The sequence below is a fragment of the Chrysochloris asiatica genome, unplaced genomic scaffold, assembly GCF_000296735.1.
Source record: "Chrysochloris asiatica unplaced genomic scaffold, ChrAsi1.0 scaffold00005, whole genome shotgun sequence".
NCBI classification, from domain to species: domain Eukaryota; kingdom Metazoa; phylum Chordata; class Mammalia; order Afrosoricida; family Chrysochloridae; genus Chrysochloris; species Chrysochloris asiatica.
In genome coordinates this window covers 43,417,279-43,425,965 of record NW_006408523.1, presented here as the reverse complement: position 1 = coordinate 43,425,965, position 8,687 = coordinate 43,417,279, and the positions used below count along the sequence as shown (strand labels likewise).

Genomic DNA, 8,687 nt, shown 5'->3' with positions numbered 1-8,687 from the left:
TTCATTATGTGTAAAAATACCACTCTATTGTATAACAATTTCTGCAAATTTTTGCCTTGGCCATTATACTTCTGTTTGATATTAATTCCTTCTGTTCTTGGATCACTTTGGTTACTGCCTTCAAGTCAGCACTTAATCTATGGCAATCTCATGCACAGTGGAATAAAATATCACCTAGCTCTACATCTGCCTCTTGGTTGTGGCATCTGCCTCTTGGTTGTGGATCAGACTGTTATGACACAACAGATTTTCACTGGCTGATTTTTGGAAGTTGATTGCCAGGACCCTTTTCCTAGTCTGTCTTTGTCTGGAAGTTCCACTGAATCCTCATTGTTCAGCCTCATTGCAACCTGAAAACTGCCATTGATTGGTAAGTGATGACTGCACTTGCAATGGTCTGCAAGAGAGATTGGCCATCGAACCTGGACCTCCTTTACAGAAGACAAGAATGAACCCACTGAATCATTAAGCCTCCATTCTTGGATCACTGAATGGGTAAAATAAGGAGTGTGATTATAATACTAAAATTTGTGATGAGTCTTCAATAAAAGACTATAATTCTTCAAATGATACATAGTAGACAAGATCTGGCATCTACCCAGAGACTCCTGATTCTCTCTTTGCTACTTAACTCTTCTTTGCAGCAGATGGAGCACAGTGGCTCTATATGGCATTAACTCAAATTGTTTGGCTATTTGCTTATCCACAAAGTGGAGAGAATATGCATGTCGCTAGAATTGCATCTGTTAATTTGATTGGCAACAGATCACTACAGCTCTATGTAGGAAAGAGGGGTGGACATGTTTACCATATTTATAACACATTCAATGCTTGTAGGTAAAAGTTCCATAATGTGCAATCTCATGCACAGTGGAATAAAATATCACCTAGCTCTACATGAAGTCTTTTGAAATAAATCTAACTTTTGGCCAAACAAACTAAGAATACATTTTTGAAAATGTTAATTAATAGCTCAGGAATTTAGATACTAAAGACAATATATATATCAATATTGTCTTTTTGAGCATGTATTAATGAAATAAGTAGAAATTTAATTTATCTTCCAATATATCTATTTAAGGAATAGCAAAGAGAACACTTTATAAAGTAGTTTGGGTAATACCTCAAATTATAAATGAGTTGTTCCAACACCCTTGATCATAATGTACAGAAAAGAATAAAGGAACATAAAAACAGGCGTATTTTCATCTCTCCATCCAGTCTTATAATCATATTTGATGTGAGGGCACAAAGGACCAGCAATATATTTATTACAGCAGGAGTAGAGAGTAGACATCATGGAGCGTTAATACTTCATTGAGTAGCTCCTTCCTGTCACTTTGCTCTTTAAAATAAATCTTTAGCCCATTTCCTCCTCTGAGCTAGATCGAAGGGAGAGAAAACAGGAGTCAAAAATAAGGACTCCTAGTAAAATAAGAGTCCAAGAGTCTCCAACAGTGTCAACTACCAGAATCCTGCACCCAGGACATTTTAGGGTCCCATTTAAAGTTTATTTTGCCTGCATGGACAGCAGTCATTTCTGTTTTAAGTAGGGTGAGCACAGGAGAATTCGAGCACCAAATCCAAAGGCTGCTGCCTTGTCTCCTTTCTGTCTGCTTCAGAGGAAGAAATGCACTGATGATTTCTAATAATAAGAGAGAACCCTGGGAGGATAATTATTGTAGGATAAGCACTGGACTGCTAACCTCAAGGCCAGCAGTTCAAATCTATCAGCTGCTCTCAGAAACCTTAAACAAGGTCACTATAAATTGGAACTATTAGACAGCACACAACAATAACAACAACAAGAGAGGTCATTCAAAGAAAGCACTTGTTTTGGTCACTTCTGTTGAACAGACTGACAGTTACTTGAAGAAGGGTGAAAAACTTGCAAAGAAGAGTCAGTGTCTCAAGGAGGAGTCTGTGGCTGCTGTTGAAGGTGTCTGTTCATAACCAGGGTGGTATGAGGAAGAGTGCTGCAGGAGAGTTTGCAGATGATCCCTGCTCCTCTGCAAAGTGTGCCAACGCGATGCAGGCAACCTGAGCTTTGCTCTTGGTCATTACTGGGCTGCTGATTTGGGCTGACATGACAGAGGTCGATAAATTACTTGCTCAGCTGAAAACTGTAGAAGATGATTTCTTGAAACTGAGGAATGCTGGCACGGAATAAGACTTAGGAGAGTTCAGTATAAAGACGTGCAACTTGATGCAGATAAGCTGAACATCATGGCAGCCAAAAGACAACAGGAACTGGAAGGGCGTGGAGCGTCATGATTAAATGGCGGCAGCCAGAGGAATTCTACAGAACATGTTTCGATCCTCTGTACTGTGTCCCAGGCTTGCCTACAGCTCCTTAATGTTGTGGCTTTTAAGGGCAGCAGGGAGTTCATTTGCTCATATCAGTAACTTCAGCAGGCTGCCACAAGAATTTGCAACACTGCCCAGGCCACTGCCTACCAACTCCAGGGCAGTGATGGAGAACTGGCTTATGTGCTCTATCACTTAGATAAAAAAATCATCATGGGTCCCTCAAGCTGCACTCAGGGACCCATTAGTTCTCCCCTTAAGGAATGCCTGGAAAGCATCATTAGTGAACTGCCCTGATGGCAGACTCACCCCGCACATGTGATGCTCCAGATGAATGAATTGTGGCAGAGTGCAATGCAGTTTGCCAGGCCCTGCAGGACCTGCTTCCTTAGTACCTGGACTGCATTTGATTTAAAGAAAGAAGATACACACTCAGTTCTTCAATAGAGAAAATGACCTAAAAGACCAGGAATTTGTGTAGACAGCTCTGCAAATCTGTTATGGACCATGCTTCAGATTCTTGCCAGGAAACCAACATTCTGCTTTGAGTAGTGATCAATGCAAAGAATGGAAATGAAAAAGAAAAAGAAATCAAGGAGTGTGAACAAGCTTTCTGTGAACAAACCAACAAATTGAATGAGATTGCCAAATTGGTCTGTTCCATCTCAAACAGTGAAGAAGCCGTGAAGCTTGTTCAAATGTCTGCAAATCATTTAGAAACCCTTTATCCTGAAGGTTATCAATGTTGCATTGGTATTAGCTGCAAAACCAGAGTAAATGTGCCCAAGAAAAAATGGATCTTTAAGAAGAGTAGGAAAAACAAGTTCATGTCCTCATAGAGTCTGTAGATGACATTACTTCTGTTGATGACGTCTTGGCTGTCTCAGAGAATCACATTTGGGAAGATGTGAACAAATGCGTCATGTACTGTTCTGCAAAAGAAAGATGCGGATAGGCTAGAACACATAGCTGGTGAAATTTGAGGGCAAGCAGCCTGGTCATTCACGTGGTTACCTCAGAGATGGACAACTCTGAGCCAGGGCCTTCATAGAGAGGATGCTGGAGGTCCTATGCTGCTTTCCAACAGAGTCATGCCATGCTTCACTGAGCAAATGAAAGTGACCTGAAAACCCTCAGCTTAGACCTCACCCAATCTGTAAATGTGAATGAGTTTATCAATGCTTTCCATGTGGTGCACCAGGGCATGCATGTGGGACATCAGAAAGCAGTGTGGATGATAAGGACTCGTAAGGAGTTGGATGACTCTGTCTTTGAGACTGCTGATTTTGAAGTCAGAAATAGAATAAGTGTCCAGTTAGAAGACAATCAGTTGATGGTTAGCCGAAGTGCCTGGACTATCATGGCTCCACTTCCATGATAGAGAAGACTGTGGCCAGAGAAGGAACAGAGAGAGAAGACTGTGGAACAGATGGCAGCTTTCATGAGAAAAAGATCAAGGAGCTTAACTGGATGGCAGTGGCAATGACACCATCATGCTGGTCAAGCAGATGTGCATGATTATGATTGAGATGACCGACTCTGCCAGAGATAAAGGACCATCAACTATACCTCAGATGTGATCAGTGCTGCCAAGAAAATTGAGGCAGGTTTCTGGGTGGATAATCCTGAATCTACTGGCTTACCTGCAGGACATCACGATCTACTGCTATTAGCTCAACATCTTCAGCAAAGTCAACGCTAAGGTGCAGAACCTCAGTGGAGAGCTTGTTGTCTCTGAGGTGAACAACACCATGTTGCTGACCTAGGCATCATGGCACAGATGGTGAAGGTATCATACGTCGCCTCCACCAAAACCCAGAAGTCTCAGGACATGGCTTCCCTCAATTTCTCTGCCATGTCATGGAAGATGAAGAGACAAAAAGAGGATGCAATAGATAACAAGCTCAAACAAGCAGCTCAGAAACATGTGAACCCATGCAGGCTTCAGTGAGTTCAAAGCTATGGACAGCTAAGTCAGCCCTAGTCAGCGGCCCCATTTCTTAGGCTTCTAAAGATCAGTCACTGCTCTTTACTCAAATGAATTTGCTAAATAGAACTCTGATCTTAGATTCCACAGGGAATTACGCTGATTTTAAACGTAGACAAATGGTATACTTTGAAAGGGCATATGTATATTATATTGCTTAAATTAGTCAAAAATGTTTTTAGAATTGAGGAGCATATTTTTACCTATATTTTTATGGTGGTCGTGGTAGTGTGTCATGAAGTCAGTTCCGACTCATAGCAACCCTGCATTGGGTTTCCCAGGCTGTACATCTTTACAAGAGCAGAAAGCCCATCTTTCTCTTCAGAACAGCTGGTAGTTTCAAACTGCTGACCTTGAGGTTAGCAGCCCAATTCATAACAACTATGCTACCACTTTCTAATTATAAATAACGACAATAATTCCATAAGCAAAGTGAATTCCACATCAACTTGATAGTAAACATCTTGGCCACTCGCGCTGTTTGTTCTCACTGTTGGCATTATGGATTTGAGGGGAAAAGGTCTAACTCATCCTAGCTCAGAAGAGAGTGCTTCTAACAGTAAAAGGTTCAGCCACTTGCCTAGGATTAAATGACCAAAGATGAACGACCCATGGTAAGCTACAAGGTGTCTTATTGATCAATTCCTGGAGAAGAGACATTCTCAGAAAGGCCTTCGGTGGGACAAATCATACAAAATTCAGTAAAACATAATGTATCGTGAAGAAAACTGATTGGTCATTTCATGACATGAGTAAAATGAGAATTTTAATGCATAGTTAAACTTATGAATATTCAGGCTAGAATGCTGTGATACTATCATCAGAACATACTCTTTCTCCTTTTTGTCCATCTTCAAATGCATAAAATCATCTCTATAGATGGTAAAAATAAATTATATGAAATTCAACTCTTATTTATCATTAAAACACTCATATAAACTAAAATAGTCACAAAATACTAAGCAAATATCACACTTAATTGAATATTTCACTGTGAGATTGAGAAGATGTCAAAGATGCACAGGGTCACCATTTCTAGTTGACACTGATCTAGAAATACTATCAATACCATAAACCAAGAAAAAATGAATACAAAGTAAATGAATAAGAAAGGACTATATAACTCTTTATCTGCATATGAAAGTTAACAGAAGTTTTAAAAGACTACAGATAAGCTATTAGAAATAATTGAGCTAAGCAAGTTCCATGGTTTTGATGGCTTCTACACTTTATTACACCATCAACATAAATGGAAAATGCGAATAGCATTTGAGAAATACTGCATTTACATTTAAAAATGGAGTTTACATCAAAAGACCCTGACATTATAGCAATAGTCCTGTCTCAGACTGGCATTTAATGTCAATTCATGAATGTTTTTTTCCATTGGATTGGTCAGGTATTCATATAGATTATTTTATTTATTCTTCCAAGGTAATTTAAAATTACATTTGCAAATAATTAATAAAATGCAAATTCTTTACTAGAAACTCTAAGAATACATGGATACTGTGCCACTTGTAAGATAAGTACTGGACTGCTAACTGCGAGGTCTGCGGTTCAAACCACCTGCTGCTCATTGGAAACCCTATAAAGAGTCCTGTGAGTTGGAACTGACTCAACAGCACTTAACAACAGCAACTTAAATATGAAGAATACTTTAAACCAGCATAGCAATTAAGAATGGATATTTGGCATGGCCTCATTTACCCTGGTGCCAGAAGAACTAAATGGCACTTAGCTATCACTACCAACCATTCTGATCAGAGCCACAATAGAAGGATATGAGATAGAATATGAGAAAAATGCAGAACAGTCTCAAGTTACCAGAAAACAAACAAACAAAAACAAAAACAAAAACAAAAACAAAAGGCAAACTTACTGTACCTGTTAACTATTGCCCTGAGATTGATCCTCAAAACCTTTGAAGCAAAATAACCCCCTGAGGTCACCTTTTAGCTCAATAGCAAAATAGATCACAAAATAATGAACATGTCCATTGAATACTATGCTCCTTTTAAAATTTAACTACACGAAATCAAAAAGTCAACAATTTCTTCAAAACAAAGATGAGAATTGAGGGCGGGGAAACTAAAAAGAGAACTACCAGAGCAGAAATACTGAGAATGTTCACAAATTGTGAAGAATGTAGCCAGTGTCACTGAAAATTTTTTTTAGAAAGTTTTGAATGGGAACCTAAACTATTGTGCCAACATTTACTCAAAACACAATAAAATATGATTTAAAAACTAAAATGAAATGAAATGGATACTTAAGGCTTTCCCATGAAAGGCAGGATTCCTTGAATGAACCCTGCAGTTTGAGTAGATTGCAACTTCTAGAGAGCCTGCACAGGGATTTTGAAGAGTAGCTGGTGGGTTTGAACTGCTGACCTATTGGTTCAAAGTCCAGTTCTTATCCTACAGTGTCACACCAGGAATTCACTTAACAACAGCAACAACCAGTAATTTGGAGTCCTGGTGTGGTGCTGTAGGATGAATTGCTAACCACAAGGTTGGTGGTTCAAATCCACCAGCTGTTCCTTGGAAATCCTATACAGAATTGCTATGAGTCAGTACCAGCTTGGTGACACTTAACAACAACAAAAACAACACAGTCATTTGGGGGAGTTACAAAAACTATGACTAGAAGCAGCGTAAGTCACTGTACCACAGTCTTTTATACAATTTATGCAGCAGCAAGTATCCGATTTTTAATAGTATTTAACATTCTAGTTTATCCTAGATTACTTTACAAGCAAAAATGAAAACAAAACCCAAATCCATTGCCATAGTGTCTGTAGTGGTGATGATTGGTGGTTATATGCCGTGGAGTTGGTTCTGACTCATAGCGACCCTGTACAGGGTGTCTGAGGCTATAAATCTTTATGGGAGCAGAAAGCCTCGTTTTTCTCCCCAGAACAGCTGGTAATTTCAAATTGCTGACCTTGCGGTTCACAGTGCAATTTGTAACCACTACGCTGCCAGAGCTCCTTACTATGGTATGATTTTCTGATTTACTGTGATCACATATAGGGTTTCCTAGATTGCAAACCTTTATAGGAACAGATAGCCTCATCGTTTTCCTGCAGAGTGGCTGTTGCATTTGAACTGCTGACTTTGGGATCAGCAGCCCAATGCCTAATCCACAGTACCACCAAGTGTTCTTATAGGTGTATAGAAAATTAATTTTTGTAGATTTTACTTGTTATTGATAATTCGTGTCTTGAGTTAGCAATTAAGCCCATTCTAATTCATGGCAGTATTTCTCTGCTAGTCATAAGGTTTTCAGTGACTAAATATTCGGAAGTAGTTCATCACTCCTTCTTCTTAGTCTGTCTTCGTCTGGAAGCTCATCTGAAATCTGTCCACCATGGGTGACCCTGCTGGTATTTAAAATACCGGTGGCAAAACAATAGGACTTAAAACATTTACTGATGAAGATCAAAGAGCACAGCCTTTGGTATGGATTACATCTCAATGTAAAGAAAACAAAAATCCTCACCACTGGACCAAGAAACAACATTATTATCAATGGAGAAAAGATTGAAGTTGTCAAAGACTTCATTCTTCTTGGACCAACTATCAACACTCAAGGAAGCAGCAGTCAAGAAATCAAACAACATATTGCATTAGGCAAATGTGCTACACTAGATCTTTTTAAAGTGTTGAAGAGCAATGATGTCAGCTTGAGGACTAAGGTGCACCTGACACAAGCCATGGTATTTTCAATAACCTCATATGCATGTGAAAGCTGGACAGTGAATAAGGAAGACCGTAGAAGAATTGATGCTTTTGAGTTATGGTGTTGGAGGAGATTATTGAAGGTGCCATGGGCTGCCAAAAGAACCAATAGATTAGTTTTGGAAGAAGTGCAGCCAGAGTGCTCCTTGGAGGCCAAGATAGACAAACTTCGTCTCTCATGCTTTGGATATATTGTCAGAAGGGAGCAGTTGTTGGAGAAGGATATCATGTTTGGTAAGGTGGAGGGTCAGAGAAAAAGAGGAAGACCCCCATCGAATGGATTGGCCAAGTGGCAGCATTGATGGACTCAAGCGTGGCAACAGTAGTGAGGTTGGCCCAGGATCCTGCAGTGTTTCGTTCTGCTGTGCATAAGGTCGCTATAAGTTCGTACTGACTCAATGGCACCTAACAACAACAACAGCAGTTCATGGCAACCCTGTATGTTACAAGTAGAAATGCTACATATGTTGTGCTTTTTTTTTTTTTGCTATAATTTTAGTGGAAGCAGATTGCCATGTCTTTTCTTCCATTGTGTTGCTGGCTGGATTCAAACCACCAATCTTTCATTTGCCAACCAAGCACAAATCCTTCTGTACTAAGTCCTTAGTATATTTTGTGGCTGACTACTACCTTGAAGACTCATTGACCAA

General features: G+C 39.6%; 1 pseudogene; it reads left to right on the top strand.

Moving 5' to 3' along the window:
- Positions 1 to 1,803: 1,803 nt before the first annotated feature.
- LOC102817550 lies at positions 1,804 to 4,280 on the top strand (annotated as a pseudogene).
- The last annotated feature ends 4,407 nt before the right edge of the window (positions 4,281 to 8,687 follow it).